We start from the raw sequence: 19057 nt of genomic DNA, 5'->3' as shown, positions 1-19057 counted from the left end.
GAGGTGGTGAACTGTCTGGCGCTATTGCCTACCTCCTTTATATATAGGGAGATGGCTCAAGGGCTCTCCGAAAGTCCAGGTCTCCAACCCCCTTTTTTAATATCCATTTCTATTCTCTTCTCCCTACCTCCCGCCCCCATTACTCCACATTAAAAAAAATTATTTCTCTTTTATTTTATTTTATTATTTGTTGTCATTTTCACAACTTCTCCTCTAATTCTTCCTTATGTCTTTCTCCTGGGAATCTAGTACCAGTGTTCCTCATCTTGTGTTTCCTCTTCTTGTCTAATATTTCTTCCCCTTAAAGCGTCTGGCACTGGAATTTCCAATTTTTCACAGAACTCCTGCTTCTTCCACAAACCTGAGTTTTACTGTATGCCCATTTGTTCTGCCAATCAAACATGCAGGGAACCCCCAGTTATATTGAATCTTATGTTCTTGTAGAGTTTTCAGCAGAGGTTTTAACATCCGCCTTCTTCTTAGAGTGTCTTGCGATAAGTCTTGCGGAAGATTTGTAATAGTTTTTCTTCATATTTTATTGGGGGCTTTCCCTTCATACTTCTCCTTACTTCATTTTTTCCTCTAGTTTCTCGAATCTTACTATTATGTCCCTTGGACTTTCTTCTAGGATTCCCATGGGATTTATAGACTCCTTCAATTTTTATAATATTTGCTTCTTGCTTTCCCAATAATGGGTTAAATATTTTCCCCATTATTTCTGTCAAGTCTTCTCTTTGGGAGTTTTCAGGGAGTCCTCTTATTCGCAGTTTCTTTCTCCTGTTCTTATTTTCTTGTTTTTCCATTCTATATGCTTGTTCTCGCTGTTCTGTTCTTAAAGTTCTTATTTCTCCTTTTAACTCTTTTATTGTAGTTATATGGATATCTACTTTATTTTCCACCTTTTCCACTCTTGTGAGTAAGTGTCCCACATCTATTTCTTTTTTCAGAGAGCGCTCTAAACTCTTCAACAACTTCTCCAGAACTGCAAACATATTTTCCATATCGCATTTCGTTGGGAGTTGATCTTTTCTATGTTGTCCCTCTTCCTTTCCTGTCTCCCCTTCTATTTCAACCTCTATTTCTTCACGAGAGTCTATGGCCCAGATTCTCAAAGGACTTACGACGGCGCAGCGCCATGTACGCGTCGTAAGTCCTAATCTGGGCCGTCGTATCTATGCGACTGATTCTTAGAATCAGTTACACATAGATATCCATTCGATCCGACAGGCGTAAGTCTCTTAAACCGTCGGATCGTAACTGCAATTTTTTTTCCCCGCTAGGTGGCGCTTCCATCGATTTCTGCGTCGAGTATGCAAATTAGCTCGATACGCGAATTCCTGAACATACGCGCGGCCGACGCAGTAAAGTTACAACGTTTACGTTAGGCTTTTCCCGGCATAAAGTTGCCCCTGCTATATGAGGCGCAGCCAATATTAAGTATGGCCGTCGTTCCCGCGTCGAAAATTAAAAAAATTACGTTGTTTGCGTAAGTCGTCCGTGAATGGTGCTGGACGTTATTTACGTCCACGTCAAAACCAATGACGTCCTTGCGACGTCATTTAGAGCAATGCACGCTGGGATATTTTAGGGACGGCGCATGCGCAGTTGGTTTGGCGTGGGGAAGCGCTTCATTTAAATGAAACACGCCCGCTACCCGCCGAATTTGAATTCCGCCGGGTGATTTACGCTACGCCACCGCAACTTTACAGGCAAGTGCTTTGTGAATAAAGCACTTGCCTGAAAAACTTGCGGTGGCGTAACGTAAATGAGATACGTTACGCCCACACATTTTTGCGCCCATCTACGAGAATCTGGGCCTAAGTGTGTACTTATTTCTAGGGCTATTTTATTCTGAGCCTTTTTCTCTTTTTTCTCCTCTACCTCATTTTGCCACCCCTTGGTATTCTGTTGTTTTTCTATGGCCTGGTTATTTCCACTAACTCCTAATGTCACATATTTAGTCATGGGGCCAGGGCTTAGACTTGAACGGGGTGACTTCGCCACTGCTCCTCCTCTTCCTGATCTTCCCCTCATGCTGCCTATCATCACACACAAAAAAAAAAGGGGGGGTATATACCCTTAGTCCTTTTCACTTCTGATATTCTGCTTATAAATATTTGTTTTCCTTTATTTAGGTACTTCTTTGTGGTTTTGCGACCCACAATGTATTCTCACTGAATCCCACAAGCACAGTATTTCTGTAGCAGTGACTCTTTTAAATTCCTTTGTTGTATCAACTAACAGTCTCTCTACAGTGAAGCACTGTTTTTAAATCAGTTCAGTTCATTTGTATCCAGCAAAAATAATGAAATTCAAAAAAGCCCCAAAAAATATAATTCTGGGTCTATGTACTGGGGGAGGTACTCACTACTCTCTCCCTTTTCCTATCTCCCCTTACCCGACCCCGTGGTCTTCCACTTCTGAGTGTAGTAAGGACTGTCGTTCAATATCTTTGAGTCCAAATTTTTGTTACACGTTATCAGAGACAGTATCAGGGTAAATACAGTAGATATAAAAAAAAACAGACCAGGCTCTCAACCTCCTAAAATTATCTTAGGTGAGTTCAGTTCATACAATTCCCTTTAGCAGCACTCCTACGTGACTTATCAATCAGATTTTAGCAATTCAGAAAAGAAAAAAAGTTCTTACTTGCAGCATGGAACAGCAAAAAAAAAGGGGGGGGGGGAAGGGAGCAGGGTAATTATTTTTCCTGCAGACAGTCCCCTGCAAACAATCTCCTGTGATTGCACTCAGCACACAGTAATCAGGGGCCTGATACAGTCTGCTGGAGAGCTTGAGTTTTGGAAAGACAACACACTTGCTGGATGGATCCCCAAATAGCAATAGAAGGAAGAAAACTTGCAGCAGAAAAAAGGGGCAGAGTAATTATTTATCCCACAGTCTCCTGCAACAATCTCCTGCGATTGCTCACAGTGTACAATTATCGGAGGACTAGAGAAAGAAGAAAAATTATAATCACCTAAATAAACAATAATGTTTCACTAAAAATGTTGGAGGGGGGATTCTCTTATCCAGTGGGGGGTGGAGGTGAGGGCTATTATAGCATTACTTCCCAGGGCACACTCCCCAGTCTTGCCCTCTCTTCACCTCCTCTCACCCCTTGTAATGCGGCTCCGCTTATACCCGATCGGCACCTTTCGGTCTGTTCTTCGGCCGTTCTCTGCTTTTTTTGGCTATTTTCGGAAGGCTCTTGGCAGGTTGCCGCGGTCCTTGGCCAACTCCGTTGTCTCCTCCTACCTGCTCCGACTGCTGCCGCTCACAGCTCCCCGCTCACTGTTGGTCCTCCCACGGCTTCCTACGGCTCCACAAGCTGTCCACTTACCCCTCCAGCAGCCATCCGAACCTTCCTCTGCTCCAGACCACACACGGACAGGGTGCCCTCTTTTCCACAGCTACCGGGCTCAAACAAACCCAGGCACCAAGATGCGGTAGACTTAGGAGAGGCTTCAGTCGAGCGGGAGTATAGGGGATTTCATTTGCCACACATTAGGGGGTTTGAAGTCCTGGAACTCATGGCGTGCTCCTTCCTGGCGCCTTCACCCATGTGACACTTTTTTCCGCTAGCAGAGAGATGGTACTTTACACAGTGTCGAACTGTGCCCCTAGGTAAACCAGGTGCTGTACTGGTTCCAGGTGGCTTTTCTCCAAGTTTAGCAGCCAACCGAATTTGAGTAATGTGGTGATGACCTGAGCTCTGTGGACCAGCAGCTGCTCTTTGTCTTGGGATAGTAACAGGAGGTCGTCAAGGTACAACCGTATTCCCTTTGTTCTGATGAGGGCCACCACAGCCAGAAGAACTTTAGAAAAGACTCAAGGTGAAGTTGTCAGCCCGAAAGGGATGCAGGTGAACTGTAGATGTTCTTGCCCCACTCTGAACTGGTATTTGCGGAATTCTTCTGCTACAGGCATGTGGAAATAGGCATCATTTAAGTAGATTGAGACTAGCCAATTGCCTGGCTGCACGGCATGCTGGTTGGTAGACAGAGTCTCTATTTTTTATCTTTCGTGTTTTATAAATTTGTTTAAGTAAGTTAGGTCTATCACAGGACGTCATGAACCATTTTTCTTTAGCACTAAGAAGAGAGGGGAGTATACCCCTTGGAACTCTTTGCCTTTCAGGACAGGCACCATGGCTCTATGTGCCATCCGTGAATCCACATAGGACAGTAACACCTGCTTTGTTTCTTCTGACCGTGGTAGCAGGGTAGAAATAAATCTGGGGGAGGAGTACTGGTGAAAGACCATGTGTGGCATGTAGAGACCGTCTTGATGGTCCAATAGTCAGAGATTGAGGCCACCCAGATGTGCCAGAAGAGAAGCAGACGCGCCCCCAACCGACCCCCTGGGTGGGCCCAATCTCAAAACGCTTTTAGGAGGCTTTTTGAAGGATGTCTGTTCCAATTCCTTCTTAAAATCCCAACCAGGCCTGTAATAGCGTACTTCTCGAATGCTTAGTACTGCATCTTCTCAACTGGGGCCTCTTCTGGCCTAACAGATGCCTATCCTGGGGCAAGAAGCCCGACTTCCCACCGATGGCCCAGGCTATGGCGCTATCCATCCTGTTGCCAAACAAAGAGGGCCCTTTAAAGGGGATCCTACACTAGGCTTGCTAGATGCTGGATCAGCGAGCCAAGGGCGTAACCATAAGGCCTGCTTAGCCGTGATCAAGGATAGCATAGTCCGGGCCAACAGGCGGATCAGGTTGATAGAAGCTTTTCCTCGGAAGGCCACTGCCAGCTTCAATTACTGGACTGCCGAGCCCCTGGCTAGTTCTTCTTGAAAGCCCTTGAGCACAGAGTCCACATTTTCTATCCACGTTTTCATCTCCTTGGACATGGCCGCGAGGGCCAAAGCGGGTTTACAAGCCATACTGGCTAGCCCCTATATCCTCTTGAGGTCTTGATATATTCTCCTCTCAAGTCCATCCTTAAAGGACACAGCATCCTCTTAAGGAAGAGTGACATGTTTGGCTAATCGCATGAATGCTGCGTTTGCCAGGGGAGCCGTTTTCCAGATTCTTCACTTCCTCTGCCTTGAAGGGGTATAATCTGAAAGGTTTTGCTTGACAAATAGGTTTTTCTTGTCTATTTTGCTTTATTCTTCATCAATTATATGCTTCAACTCTGAAAGGATAGGGAAATTGGACCGCTCCTTCCCCACATGCTTAAAGAATTTCCTTTGTTTAGCCGGGGGAGTGGAAAGATCTTCCCACTTAAGGGCCTCTTAGATCTCTTTAATTAGTGGTAAAACTAGGGTGAAGTCGAAGCCTCTGACAAATTCTTCTCCCTCTATCTCGCTGTCTGAAGACCATGAAAGATGCGTCATAAGGCTGGGATAGACCTGGATCCTCCTGCGCCTCATCAGCCAGGGAGCCTTATAAAGTGGTGGACTAGCTCCGTGTGCAGGTTGTACCCCAGTCTCTTTTTCCCCGACCGCCTGGGCATAGCATGAGTCGTACAAGGATTTGTCCTCAGTGACTTGTGTCCCACATCTCCAGCAGGCTCTATGATCAGTACGGCTGTCATGGCGGTGGGTGCGGTGTCTGGAGTAGGAATGGGAACATCTTCTCTGTTGATGGCTCCTAGACGGAGAGTAACGTCTGGACCTGGATGTGGAAGATTGACATTGCGGCCTGGCAAGGTCCCTGTCGTCTCGTACAGTGAACTTGAGGTCCGACCTGGACCGTGGACCTCACACCCCCACGTATCTAGAGCGCGAGGGCTAGCTGCACGGAAGCGGTGGACTGTCCATGGCACCCTGGAGGACGTATAGGTGATGATCCTGCAGTCTTGGAGGAGCACCCCACGTCCTAGGAGAAAGGAGTAAAAGTTCCAGTACAAAGAAAATACTTCCCCTTAAGATCCATCTCTCCCCCCTGCCCACCTCACCTGTCTAACATTGTGCGTTAAAAACAGAGGCTAGTTGCACGCATTTGCAAATGCATGTGTAAGCTTTGGGCCCCGTCAAGGCTCTCTGTATACTGCAGTCCTAACTATTACATTGCATTTTGAGGCCCGGATTCACGTAGAGCCGCGTAAAATTGTGCGGGCGTAACGTATCTGATTTACGTTACGCCTCTGCAACTTACACCGGCAAGTGCTGTATTCTCAAAGCACTTGCTCCGTAAGTTGCGGCGGCGTATCGTAAATCGCCCGGCGTAAGCCCGCCTAATTCAAATTTGGATCAGGGGGGCGTGTTTTATGCAAAACTACTGTGACCCGTCTTGATTGACGTTTTTGCGGAACGGTGCATGCGCCATCCCTGGAATTTCCCAGTGTGCATTGCTCCAAAGTACGCCGCAAGGACATCATTGGTTTTGACGTGAACGTAAATGACGTCCAGCCCCATTCACAGACGACTTACGCAAACGACGTAACTTTTTCAAATTTCGACGTGGGCACGATGGCCATACTTAACATTGGCTGCGCCTCATATAGCAGGGGCAACTTTACGCCGGGAAAAGCCTAACAGAAACGTCGTAACTTTACTGCGTCGGCCACGCGTACATTCGGGAGCGTATCTAGCTAATTTGCATACTCGACGCGGAATTCGACGGAAGCGCCACCTAGCGGTCAAAAAAAAATGCAGTTTAGATCCGACGGCGTAAGAGACTTACGCCTGTCGGATCTAATGGATATCTATGCATAACCGATTCTAAGAATCACTCGCATAGATACGATGGTGCAACGCAGAGATACGCCGTCGTATCTCGGTTGTGAATCTGGGCCTAAGTCTCCTCAGTAGGAGCACATAACTGCTGATGGATAGATAATGGGAAGGTGACTGGAGGTAGCTCAGCCCTCATTAAAGGGGCAGGAGCACACTAAACATCCAGCACATGGAAGCTTGAGGTAAGTTTGAGCCTGGATATTCCATGTTTTTGTATGTATATGTGCCCTTTCCAGCGCTCCTTATTGTATAGACCAGTCATAGGTAGGGGCAGTGATTTTGTTTGTTGTATTTATGTCATTGTGGTCAGGCAGCACACTGGCACCTTTGCTTCCATGTGCTGGGTGTTTAGTGTGCTCCTGCCCCTTTAATGAGGGCTGGGCTACCTCCAGTCACCTGCCCCTTATCTATCCATCAGCAGTCATGTGCTCCTACTGAGGAGACTTAAAATGCAATGTTATAGTTAGGACTGCAGTATACAGAGAGCCTTGTCGGGGCCTGCAGCTTACACATGCATTTGAAAATGCGCGAAACTAAACCTCTGTTTTTATTGCACACTGTTAGACAGGTGAATTTGGTTGGTTGCTGATTGGTCGGTAAGTTTGAGCCTGGATATTCCATGTTTTTGTATGGAGCTTACCTTGTCCTGAGAGCCTGGTGCCTAGGGGAGCTGCCACAGACTGCCCACAGGAATTTCCAATGCGTCAAGGGCTAGCAGGGATTCAAATTCCCTGCCGTAACGATGTCACCGCCGTGCTCATCCACGCCTGCGCAGTGGCGACCCACCATAGAGCGCCTGTGCAGCCACTGGGGCCCACTGCCGAACTGTGCATAAGACGCGAAGGGGAAGCTGCGTCCTAGAATGCAGAAGCATTCCAGGTGCCATAAGGGGAGGAAGGAGCTAAAAAAAAAAGAAGAAAACAGGACCAGGAACAGCATGAGGGGGAACAATGACAAAAAAACAAATATGTACACAAAAACTGCTGCCATGGAATTTCAAAGCTTTAGACCTTGCCAGCTGAACCTTCACTGCTGGGCATGTGCAGGCCATCCACACTACTGGACACAGAGGCCTGAAGCCACGCACCTGCCCACGGATGGGCCCTGGGCTATCTTGACACCACTGGAAACATATGCCCAACACCAACCTTGATCGGTTTTGGACATCCGTAAATGTAAGTGCATCGCTTGTAGGTCCAATGTGGAGGACAAAAAAGGAACGCAGTCTCTGGCTGTGAGCTCAAATTTATGGGAATGGGGTCCTATAGCATTGGAGAGGAGGCGGGGTTAACCCCCACACGTAGACTGCCATAGAGTCTGTCAGGAAAATGGTTTATGCTGCTTTGTTCTCTTTTGGATTGCAATTCAATTTCTGTACTGAATATAAGGTTCTGTATAATTATTATATTCTCAACTGATGTTTGGCACAGACTGGTTACATGTGTCTTGCACCCCACTCTGTCTCCATGCCTTATGGGTTCTTTTTTTTTTTTTGGAAGGACATGGATACAGACACTTTGTGCCCCAGTAAAGAGTGAATTTATTCTTTACAATTGTGTTGGAGTTCCCCCCTTACCATGCTTACGCTGCTCCTCTTTGCCCATCTGGGGCCTGCTCTGGTCTCACCACTATGCCCACCTACGTTATTTGGCTACAACCTAATGGCTTGGGTAAGTGTTCATCTCCATTCTACAGTATATACTCATGGCTACACCACCCTCATTGAGACCCATCACCATAATTTACCAGAACGTTCAGGGGATAAATTCACCTGTTAAGCACGGCAAGACCACCCCAAATTTTCATTCAGTAGGGGTGGAGATTCCTACACCAGACCCATTTTCCAGCTTTGTATAATCCCACTGTTATACATAAAACAATGTCCCCAATTTTTTTGCCAATGCTCAGGACAAAACGAGAGGCATTTCTATTTGCATATTGAAGTGGCTGTCCTTCCCAGATGATCAGGGACCCTGAGGGTAGATATCTCCTAAAACAGGGGGACATTGAAGGGTAAAATGTGAGTTACTTTACTCACATATTACACCCCCAACAATGACCAATTGTCTTATTTTAAGGTCCTCCTCCAAACTCTTTCTCCCTATTTTGAAGGCACGCTTCTGATGGGAGGATACTCTAAAATAGCACTAGACCTGATGATAATTAAAACACGGCCCTTGAGATCCCAAATGTAAAAATACACAAAGTTGGGTACTAAATTTGCTAAATTGCTCCGCCATTATGACCTGGGTGTTTGGAAGGAGTTTATACTTACTACATGCGATTACACATTTTATTCCAGTGTCCTTGTCACATATTCACAGATTGACTATATTTTCACTCCATCTACCACTGTACCCCTGTTATCGGAAGACCACAAAGCTATGTAATGCCGCATACACACGATCGGTTAAACCGATGAGAATGGTCTGATGAACCGTTTTCATCTATCAAAACAGATCGTGTGGGGGTGACATCGGTTAGTTAACCATCGGTTAAAAAAAAGCCAACTTGTTTTAAAATTAACCGATGGATTCCTAACCGATAGGACAAAACCATCGGTTAAAAATCCACGCATGCTCAGAATCAAGTCGACGCATGCTTGGAAGCATTGAACTTTGTTTTTTTCAGCACGTCGTCATGTTTTATATCACCGCGTTCTGACACGATCGTTTTTTTAACCGATGGTGTGTAGGCGCTACAAACCATCAGTCAGCTTCATCGGTTAACCGATGAAAACGGTCCATCGGTCCGTTCTCATCGGATGGACTGATCGTGACACGGCATTAGAAAGGAATATTACCTTGGAGGAAGTTCTTTTAACTATTAAACAGGCCCCTTCTGTATATGTAAAAGTGTCATGAATACAGCCCTGTTAGAAGCTGATTATGAAGTGTTTTTGGTACAGTTGTAAAAAATGTATTCTGGAACATCTTCTTTGTGCTTTCGAAGATGTGGCCAAACTTAAACTTACTTGCATCATGCTTAATGAAATAATAGTGTGCTCAGAGATAAACAATCATTCTTTGATAAAGTCTGGAATCCCTGTGTCTCATACTTGCAACCGGACTAGGGGAGGGTATGTGGCTGGATGGGGGCAGACTCCCGGATGGTTACGTTTCTTATCTTTTTTTTTTCCTTTCTCTCTCTATATTTTTCCTCCTTTCCCAATCCTCGGACTCCCCTTTACTTTTTCTTCGCTTCTTCCTTTCTCTTACATTTAACTGAACTCCTATTAATAATGTAAGGTAGTGGAGCACGAAGCTCACATTCTTATATTTTTTATTTTTGATGACAACTGGGTCATAAAAATATAGAAATTTATTACAAAATAGTATTACAAAAATAGTCAAAGAATAAACACTTCACAGTAGTATGTCAACATCTAAAATAAAAAATTGGAAAAAACTGCTGCTATGAGATCATCATGTACCCAGCACAAAAATGGGGGTATGGATGGTCGTTTCCAACGCGTTTCAAATGCTTTTAGTAATACATCCTTCTTCAGGGAACATTAGCAGTGAGGTTTTTCTGAAAGATGAAATATAAGAAAATACATATATACAATGAAAATACTTGTTACCAGACACAGACACTGCAGCATGTGGACAATAGGGGGGAGGAAATGGGAAGCTCAACATGCAGGGGGGAGGAAAAGGAAACTCACCCTCTCCTAGCTTGGAGTGCCCAGATCGTCCCCAGAGAGCCCGTGTGTGCGCCGGATCCAATGCGGCCAAGTCAGATGGTATGCTCAATGCCCATAGGTCTCCCCCACTCCCAGAGGGCTCCAAGACCATGAGGGGTGTGTGAAATAACAAACGTATTCACATAAAAAGTGTCAGCAGCCAAGAATGGATATGAGGTATCACAACTAAGGGAAAATTTAAATAAACACAAAAGGTCATTAGACCAATACCCAGCAACAAAACACAGAGTGAAACAAAAGAGCACCAAAAAGTACTCACCACTCCTAATCAGTAGGCTCAGTATGGATAGACCAGCATTCCAAGTGGAGATGAAAAATAAATCAAAAATAAAAGAAAAGAAAAAGGTGGTCAGAGACCAAAATGACCTCCCTCTCCAACAGTGGAGGGTAGGGAAATGATTGCTGGACAAGCCCCTCTGACTCCCTTATAAACTTACCATTGATGATGCAGCCCCAGGTGAAATGAATGATCTCCTTGTAACAGAGCAGCTGTCATTAGTGATCAAATCACTAGCGAGGAAAGCCTAACCACAATAGTCCCTGCCTTCTCCAGATCAGCTGAGCCTGAGAGTAGAGCATTCGATGCAGACACCTATGTCAGCTGGCCATGCTGCAACCAATAGGAAGCGCAGCATTCCAGCTCGACGCTTGGCGTCACCCATCTAGTGCGTCATTCCGCTGGGACCTGAGCATATCTAGTTGCATCCAATGATGCGTGCGGCCACGGCGCAACCAATCAGGTGCGTCGAAGGTCGCTCGATTGTGACGCGCCGGGAGTGCGGGCTGAAGTCAAATGTTCGGCGCGTCTCTAGTGACGCCGCCTTACGCGCCCATTCGACGGATCATGGCCGGACACAGATCGGAACCGTATCCACCAACAGGGGGCGGCCCCCGCCGCACATGACACACCCAAAAAGACACACTCAAAGATAAGCAATAATAAACAAAGGACATGGTACATGCCCATTGGGAGGAAACGAGGCAGCCAAAGGGCTGGTGGAACAGCTCACATGTATACAGGAGTAGGAAAAGGGGCCGAATGTGTCCCAGCACAATTCCACCCCAAAGGGAAGGAAATAAAACCACAAACGAACTCCTAGATGTGATACTAAGGAGTTCTATATGGTTATGTGGGACCCCAGTATCTTATAGACTGACAGGCAAAAAATCTGTCAGTTGCAATAAGGGGATATAGTCACCACTGCCGGAGACGGGGGTACCTCCAGGGTATAAATGCCCTGGTGGAAAAGCACCTGAGTGCTCATCTCCCCCGGCAGTGGATGGAGGAGCCCTACTAGATTGAGAGGGGGAAGCACTACAGACACTGAACAGGGCATCCGATAGGCCCCAAACCGGGCAAGGTGTTTAAACACACGCAGAGTCTCAGATGGAGACCATAGAATGCTGCAGGCAGGTTGTCTGAATCTGATCACAAGTTTACAAACAGCAAAATTATTATTACATGTACATCAAAAATACATTACAATCTTGATAATTACAGTGTCAATTGGTTTGACAAAATCAAATTTAAATAAATTGAAATCCTACTTTTTTTTAAAAATCTCGAGTTATATCCCAAAAGGATCCCAGGTCCCTACGAGGAAAAGAGCGAAACAAAGGACAGTGAGGAGGGGGAAGAAAGGGTGAGGGAACGGGTCTGTGGGAAAGAAGGCATTAGTCTGTCTTCCCCGAGCGGAACCCCTCCAGGAAGGGCCTGAAACTCTCCGTCTCATTTAGTCCTGGAAAAATTGTCGCTCTCAGGTGTCTAAACCAGCGCATTTCGCGCTGGAGTAGCACCTTATTCCAATCCCCCCCGCGGAGGGGGATATGTATTCGGTCAAGGACTGTAAAATTAACTTTTGGCATGTGGTACCCATGGTTTTTGGCCACGTGTCTTCCAAGAGGAAGGTACAGGTTGCCTATTCGCATAGAGTGCATATGTTTCTCCACTCTTTTAAAAAGAGGCTGTTTGGTTTTGCCCACGTAGAAGGAACCACACTGGCACTGCATGAGGTAGACTACCCCACGTGTGGTGCAATTAGCATAGTGTTTGAGCAAAAAAGTCTCACCATTGGGCAATGCCAGTGTGGTCCTCCTACCAATGACCTCACATTGTGCGCAATGTCCACATGGGAAAGTCCCATGTGTCTTGCATGGATCTTTCATAGAGTTACCCCTATATTCACTTCGGACCAACATAGACCCCAAGGAGTCCGCTCGTCTGAAGGTGAGTTGGGGTCTGTCCAACAATAAATTTTGAAGGATAGGATCCTCCATCAATATTGGCCAAAATGTTGTTATTATCCTTAGGATTCTCACATGCTCATTTGAGAATCCCAGGATAATCCTTGAATTGTTTTCTTCGGACCCCACTTTCTGAGATTTGGTTTTGAAGATCAGTTGGCGTCTGTCTAGGGCTTTCACTCTATTAAATGCCTTCCGGAGACAAGTTCTTGTATATCCCCTAGAAGATAAACGAAGAGAGAGTGCATTGCACTGCTCGTGAAATTCATCTTCCAAAGAACAGTTTCTTCTAATCCTAAGGAACTGACTGAAGGGTATTGACCTCTTGAGAGGCTCGGGATGAAAACTGCCAGCATGTAAAATAGTATTCCCGGCAGTCTCTTTCCTAAAGAGAGTCGAGTAGATTTTGCCATCAGAGTCCTTCCTAATGCTGAGGTCTAAAAAATTGATTTCCGATTGGTCATGAGACATAGTGAAAAACAGATTAAATTTGTTGATGTTCATAAGTCTCAGGAGTTCCTTAAGGTCACCTTCTGATCCGTCCCAGACGATAAGAATATCGTCTATGTAACGCTGCCAAATCAAAATATGGGCAGCGCACATAGAGGCATTCTCTCCCAGGAGGAAATCCTGCTCCCACTCCCCCAGGTACAGGTTGGCATAGGAAGGTGCACAGCACGTTCCCATAGCCACACCCTGTACCTGGAGGTAGTGGGAGCCCTGGAAGAGAAAGGTGTTGTGATACAAAATAAATTCCAACATGGTAAGGATGAAGGTGTTGAACTTCCAATCGGTGGTGGGCCGCTGCTTGAGAACCTGTTCAACAGCTCTCAAACCCAGTATATGGGGAATGCTGTTGTACAGGGTCTCGACATCGACGGAAACCAAAAAGGCATCCGTCGGTATCGTCAGATCTTCCAGCATCTGTAGAAGATGTATGGTGTCTTTAGTGTAAGATGGTAAATTGAGAACATGTGGTCTCAGGTATTGGTCAATGACCTCGCTGACACCTTCAGAGATTGAGCCGTTACCCGAAATTATGGGTCTCCCTGGAGGGTCCAAAAGACTCTTATGGACCTTGGGGAGAGCGTAAAAGGTGGGTTGCCTGGGATGTTGTACCCTTATAAAGTCCCAAAGGTCTTTGATTATGACCCCTCGATGAAAAAAGTCATCGATAAGGTCATAAAATTCTTTATTGAAGCCTTCAGCCTGGGCTGCCGAGATCTTGAGATAACATTGTTTATTGTTTAGGATCTTGAGGCACATCCTCTCATAGTTAGGGTTATCCATCAGAACCACATTTCCCCCTTTGTCAGAGGCCTTGATAGTAATGCCTGTGAGATTTCTCAGGGTTTTCAATGCTAAATGTTGCTCGGGGCTTAGGTTTGGATGGACAGTGTCCCTTTTCATGGATTCAAGCTCTTTAGAGGTTTCTCGGACAAAGTGGGAAATGGCTGGATTTAAATTCAACATGGGAAATTAGTTGGATCTTCGTTTAAATTTTGCCATTGCATCACTATTTGTAGTTTCATCCTCATTCTCCATTTCCTCGAGAGCCTCATTGTCCCAGGCTCCATCTAGTGTAGCATTTTCCTGAAGCAGGAGATTCAAATCCCTAAGGGCTTTGAAATCCGCCGCCTTCAGGTTGGGGGCCAGTTCTTTTGTAGGGTCAACATGTTTAGCGCATAGGCTCTTATAAAACAACCTACGCGCAAACAAATGTATATCTTTCACAGCATCAAATGTGTTGGTACCACTATTGGGACAAAAAGAGAGTCCCAGTGATAAAACCTCATGCTCTATTGCTGTGAGGTTGTGAGAGGAGAGATTAATGATGTTGAGACCCCCTCCTCGCTCGGTTTCGGGGAGGCAGATATTGGGGGATGTCAATGGCACCCCCCTCTTGTCCAAAAAATTATCCAATACAGTGCGTTGTATTTTTGAAGTAGCCCCACTATCTTTCCTGGGAAAGAGTCTACTCCTATTAGATGTGGAGTCCTTAGTATCACCCTCAGTAGTTTCATTTGAGGGTGTTGCTGTTTTTCTAGGGTTATTTGAGGACTGGGATGTTTTCGGTGCTATTGCGGCCTTTTTATTGGCCTGTTTTACTTCCCCTTCAGCATTTTGTTTGAAAGAAGCCCCTTTCCTTTTTTTTTTTTTTCCAATTAAATTTTTATTGAAAAGTTTTCAGTTTTACAAACATATAAACAAATGCGTCAAGACGTCACGAGACATTGGACCACAGTGAGAACAGGGACGCAATAAAGGCAAATAACACAATCATAGGAGCACATTTCCACTACAGTACAGGCAAGAACTGTTACATCTGAGAGACATGTTATACAGACTGGGAAAATGCAACCATTACCAATTAACAGCCCTGCATACTCCCTCCCTGAGAGGTCAGGAAAGGGACCAATGTCAGAAGACCACTCGCTGGAGGGGGAGAGGAGGGACTAAGTACTGGAATGGAATGTAGTCGAGTAAGGTGAATATAATTATATCAACAGAAAACATAAAAAAAAATGAAATGGGGGGGGGACATAAACAGGGGTGAGATGGATCACCAGAACTGATTACGATAAGGAGAAGTAGTCGTACCAGGACGTGACGAGAGCCTCCGCTCGCTTTACATTATCATCAAGAAAGCCGTGTACCAGAGGTAAGTTCACTCACCAAACACTTCTCTCCAGATCTGCCATTTTTTGTCAAAGCTTCTCCTCTGGCCCATTCTAGAGGCTATTTGAGATTCATATATATAGTTGTTACGAGTGAAGGTGATGACATCTGAGAGATTTGGGACTGTGGAGGACTTCCAGTTCCGGGTAATCAACAATCTCGCAGCTAGTAACAGATGTGTCACTACAGTACGGAACTGAGGGGGGAAGGAGTCGATGTTCAAACCAAGTAGGGCCAGCGCAGGGCATGGCCGAGTGAGAACCCCAGTAATAGAGGATATACATTTGAACAGACTCCTCCAGAAGCTTGTTAAGTGTTTACATTTCCAAAAGACATGCATAATATTACCCACCTCACCACAATCCCTCCAGCACAAGGGGGAGTTGTCTTGGGAGAACTTAGACATTCTGTATGGCGTAAGGTACCACCTTAGGGCAATTTTTGGGCAAGTTCCCAGTGGTTAGTGCATTTGGAAGCTTTATACACCGAGTTGAGGGCCACTCGCCATTGAAGGTCTGTGAAGACAGTGCCTAAGTCTTCCTCCCATTTCAGGAATGGGGGGGACTTGACAAAGGAGCGCCTGTGCTGGAGAAGACTGTAGAAGAGGGGAATCCCCTTGGTAGAGGGGGATGTGGATACGTAAAACCTCCATACCTGGTCCGGGAGGAGCATTCTGTGTTCACTGACAGAGCTAAGGAAATGTGATACTTGGCGAAACCTGTACAGATCTGATTGAGTGAGGTGGTATGTAGCCTGAAGGGACTGAAAAGTGGAAATGCGGTTAGCACTGAAGAGGTGGGATATCTGTGTGATACCCTTGTCTCTCCAACTTCTAAGACTGACATTGGGGATTGCGCTTTCTAAGACGTCAATAGGGACCGGTACCTCCACCAGTGCGTCGCGGGGATCGGTCCTGTTGCCAAGGTCCCTCCAGGCCTCCAGTGAGGCCCGAAGAGACAAGGGCAACTGATGTAGAGGAAAAGGCTTCCACCTGTCCAGGTACAGCAAGGAGACCAAGTCCTTGGTGGGACTCAAGGATCTCTCAATACTGCACCAGGGGGTCGCCTGGGGGTTTGTGAACCACACCTTGAGCTGGTTTAGAAGGGAGGCACGGTAGTAGTCCCTTATGTCCGTTAGGCCCATGCCCCCGACTGACCAATGTCTGGTTAAGAGTGTCTTAGAGCATCTGGGCTTGCGTGAACCCCAAACATGGGACCTAAGGATAGAATTTAATGAACGGAGATGGAGGGCTTTTAAGGGAATAGGGAGTGTGCGAAAACGTACAGGATCTGGGGAAGTAGCAACATCTTAAAGGAAGCAAGACGACCAACCCAGGAGAGTTCTATTTTGGAAAGGCGCATCGACTCCCTACTGAGTTTCGCTATTAGCGCTGGGTAGTTAGCATCCGCCAATCCGTAAGGGTCTGCTGTGATCTGAAGACCTAGGTATGATATGCTTTTCTTGGCCCACGAATAGGGGAAGGTTTTTTCCAGATACGTCTGGGCAGGGGTTGGTAGGTGCATAGGTAGGATAGTTGATTTGGAGGCGTTCACTTTATAGTAAGAGATATTGCTGAAGGAGTGCAAAACCTCCTGGACATGGGGGAGCGATGATGACGGGGATGTTAGGGACAGGATGATATCATCAGCAAACAAATTAATTTTATGGGATAGAGAACCCAGTGATATGGGGATGGGCCCTAATCTTTTCTGCCAAAGGTTCAATTAGGAGGTTGAATATGGAGGGAGAAAGAGGGCATCCCTGATGCGTCCCGTTGGATATGTGGAAGGGTCTTGAGAGGCAATTGGATGTGAAGACCTGGGCTGAGGGGTGCGAGTAGAGGGCCAGAATAGCAGACATAATGGGGCCATGGAACCCGAATTTAGTTAGGGTATGGGACATATAGTTCCAATGGACCCTGTCGAACGCCTTCTCCGCATCCAAAGAGAGGAGCAGAGAAGGCGTCCGAGAGGTCCAAGCACATTGTACAACCCCTATGATCCTGCGGGTGGCATCTGAAGCTTGTCTTCCCGCAGTGAAACCAGACTGGTCAGGATTAACTAGGGATGGTATGACAGTCAAGAGTCTCTGGGCTAGAATCTTGGCATATAACTTAACGTCTGTGTTCAGTAATGAAATGGGGCTGAAGTTTGAAGGAACATCAGGAGGTTTACCAGGTTTGGGGATTGTGACAATATAGGCGGAAAGCATCTCAGGAGGAAGACTAGCAGAAACCATGGCTTGTGAAAAAACTGAACACAGTGAGGGTGCAAGAATCTCACCAAACGTTCTATAGTAGTCATTAGGTAGGCCATCAGGGCCAGGGGATTTGCCTAGGGGCATCTTAGCTATCATTTTCTGGATCTCTGCAGTTGTGATGGGAGCATTGAGTGCATTGAGTTGTGTAGGTGACAGGGCAGGGAGGGATATGTCGGCTAAAAAGTTCTGTATGTCTTGATCTGAGGGTTGTGGGGTGGAACTGTCCTTTTTTATGTTGTACAGGGCGGAGTAGTAGTCTGCGAAAGAGTTGGCAATATCTCTCGGGTCATACAGTTTGCTATTGTTAAGTGGGCTGCGGAGGAAAGGAATTTTCGTACGAGTTCTCTGGTCCTTCAGGCGACGTGCCAAAAATTTATTCCCAGAGGAGTAGTACGTTAGCTTCAGGGCGTTAACAATTTTATTATGTGATTCTAGGAGTAATCGCCGAAGGTCGCACCTAAGGCCGACCAATTTGTTTGACATGGCTAGAGTTGGCGAGGTCTTATTTTGCACCTCCAAAGATCTGATTTCCTTCAAAAGAAGGTCTATCTTCAGAGTTCTCTGGCGTTTTAGTCTAGCGCTGATTTGGAGGAGAATCCCACTGATGAAGGCTTTGTGGGCGCACCACAAGACCGACGGGTCAGATACTGAACCTTCATTCAACTCAAAGAATTCTTTCAGTTGCTTGGTGATAGCATTCACCTGGGCCTGAGTTTGGAATACCCCTGCGTTTGCTCTCCAGATGTAAGCAGGACTGGGGGTCATCCCCTCCGCCAGCGAAATGGAGACAGGTGCGTGGTCAGACCACGAGATGTCGTGGATGGCGGAGGAGGTGACCGCCCTGAGTAGAGCCTTGTCAACAAGCACCATGTCAATACGGGAGTAGGTATTGTGTCTGGTCGAGTGGAAGGAGTAGTCCCGTTCACTAGAGTGCTGACACCTCCAAACATCGTAGTAGTCCTCTCTGAGAAGAGCAGGGTGTAGGGAGGGGAGAGGGCGTTTGGATTTAGAGGTAGTGTCAACACTGTAGTCAACCGTCATGTTATAATCACCACATATAATAACATTACCCTTTTTAACATCAAGTATTTTCATAAAGACTTTGTTGACAAACCTGACCTGATTGGCATTGGGGGCGTAAAGGTTAGCAATAGTGTACATGTGATTGTTAAACTCCCCCACAAGAATCACAAACCGGCCCGCTGGGTCGGAGACCACCTCCCCTAGTTTAAACGAAACAGAGTCTCTTATGGCCGTGACGACCCCTCTATGCTTCTTATTGGGGGCTGAGGCGCAAAACACATGGGGAAAGTTTTTGTGTTTGAGGCAAGGGGGGTTAGAGGATAAAAAGTGGGATTCCTGTATGCACAAGATGTCCGCCTGTAATTTCTGAGCCTCTTTCCACAGAGCAGTTCTTTTAGCAGGGTGGTTCAGCCCATGCACATTAAAGGAGATTACGTTAAGAACCATAGCAACGTG

Source organism: Rana temporaria, chromosome 3, assembly GCF_905171775.1.
Source record: "Rana temporaria chromosome 3, aRanTem1.1, whole genome shotgun sequence".
NCBI lineage: Eukaryota > Metazoa > Chordata > Amphibia > Anura > Ranidae > Rana > Rana temporaria.
The sequence above is the reverse complement of the archived record's forward strand: the minus strand, read 5'-3'. Positions refer to the sequence as shown.